The sequence below is a fragment of the Nannospalax galili genome, unplaced genomic scaffold, assembly GCF_000622305.1.
Source record: "Nannospalax galili isolate Female #2095 unplaced genomic scaffold, S.galili_v1.0 scaffold412, whole genome shotgun sequence".
Lineage (NCBI taxonomy): Eukaryota > Metazoa > Chordata > Mammalia > Rodentia > Spalacidae > Nannospalax > Nannospalax galili.
This window is the reverse complement of record NW_008331547.1, coordinates 2141793-2143622: the sequence shown is the minus strand read 5'-3', so window position 1 is coordinate 2143622 and position 1830 is coordinate 2141793. Positions and strand designations below refer to the sequence as shown.

Below are 1830 nucleotides of genomic sequence, written 5' to 3'. Positions count from 1 at the left end.
GGGCCATGTTGGGTGAAAGAGAAAGTCATTGGAACACAGATGAACCTAGTCTGGGCCCCTCCCCTGACTCTGCCTATGGGAGCTCCTGTTCTTCACTAACAATGTAAATTAGCTGAGATTTGAATAAAGGCCTAGCTGATTGACATGCATAGGTTTTCATAGTTTTAAAGCATACATTGCAAAGTCAGGGCACAAAAATAGGCTGGCAGGAAGCCACTCTGTTAACCGAATGATGTGAGCAGAAAGATGGGAATCCGGCAGTGAGGGAAAGGAAGGTTCATCTGAGAGGCTTGAGGGAGGCAGAGGTAGGAGGATCTCTGAGAGTTCCAGGCCAGCTGGGGCTACAGAGAGACACCCTGTCTCAAAAAGACTGAAGTTCAGCTGACTTGGATGAGGAAAGTGGTCACTCAGGGCATGTGTATTAATAGCTGTGGATACCACCCTTCATGTGGTCTGGGACTCATCCTCTGTGGAAGCCTCGTTGGGCTTCTTCAGGCAAGCTAATGTCTCTGTGCTTCCATTTGCTTATTTTTAAAGTCAGGATAGACTGCTTCCTGCCTTACAGAGCTGGGCATGGTTGATGTGATGACCCAGTAAGGGACTTGCTTCACCAAGGATACAGCATTGGTAGATCCACACTCCTTGTCCCTCAAGTGCACCACCTAGTAGTGCTGCTCTCCCCTCACATACTGTTCTTACATAGCTACAGACTGACTCACAGTTTAAAAATCATGCTGATGTTGTGAGCTGTACCCAAGCCTCTCATTGGCAATGACACATTCTCACAACCAGGGTCCTGATGTTGACATGGTGGAGGTACAGAACATTTCTGTCTCTCAGTGTCTTGATGTTGCAGTCAGGCTTTCTGCCTTGAAATATCTCATTGCTTTAGCACTCAGTATTGAAAACCTGTCTCTCCTCCGTTGAATTGCTTGTACTTTTGTGGGCCTGGTTCTGCTATTTGTTCTTTTGGTTTCTGTTTTTCTGTGTTTCTCTCCCCATCAGTGTGAGTCTTGATTAGTGTAGCTCTCCAGTGAGTCTTAAAGTTGGGCAGACCATCTCTTCTATGAGGTTTCCCCAGAGCACTGGAGGCTGTGGTGGTCATCGCCTCAGCGCCAGTGCCTGGGGGAGTCGCTGGGCTTTCAGTTTCCTTTCTCCTGAAAAGGCCTTGTCTTTCTTTGTTCTTTGTGGTGCTGAATTAAGAAACAGTTACAGTCTAACCAGGGACTGTTCTACTATCTATACAACTTGTGTGATTGCTCACTGTATTTTCTGTGAACTTAGACTTTGAAGAGTTGATGAGGTTCAAGTTTGGTGAGACATGTTTAAGTGATCCAGTGCTAAGCAGATTGTCATAAACCTGTGTCATTTACAGCTTTTTTATGTGCTAGAAAAGATGCCTTCTGTGTCCTGTGGCACACTGCTGGGTGACATAGAAGACATCGTGTCACAGGAAGATTCAAAGCCACAAGATAGACATTTTGCAAGAAAGCATGTGGTGCCAAAGGTGCGAAGGTGAAATACCCAAAGTTACTTGCAAGAGGAGCCCAGGCCACCAAGTGACAGGTGAGCATCCCCTGGAAGTTCTGTCCACATCTGTCTCGGGAGCAATTGGTACTGTCAGCCTACGCTGTATGTGTAATGTCTACATGAACTTCTAATAGGAAACAGACAAATTTTTTTTTTTTTTGAGACAGGGTCCTGGCTGGCCTAGAACTCATCGTATAGACCGGACTGGCCTCAAACTCATAGAGATCTGACTACCTCTGCCTTCTGAGTGCTGGGATTAAAGGCATTTGCACTGAGTCTGGCCAGATGTTTTTTTTTTAA

The 1830-nt window shown here is 46.0% G+C and overlaps 1 protein-coding gene across 1 annotated transcript in view; it reads left to right on the top strand.

Moving 5' to 3' along the window:
- The first annotated feature begins 1359 nt into the window (after positions 1 to 1359).
- The window catches only part of Cdkal1 (CDK5 regulatory subunit associated protein 1 like 1), a 651069-nt gene continuing 650598 nt past the window's right edge, over positions 1360 to 1830 (top strand). The window contains exon 1 of the mRNA XM_008826690.2: positions 1360 to 1566. The gene's annotated coding sequence lies outside the window, so the exon portion shown is untranslated. The remainder of the gene's footprint in view (positions 1567 to 1830) is intronic.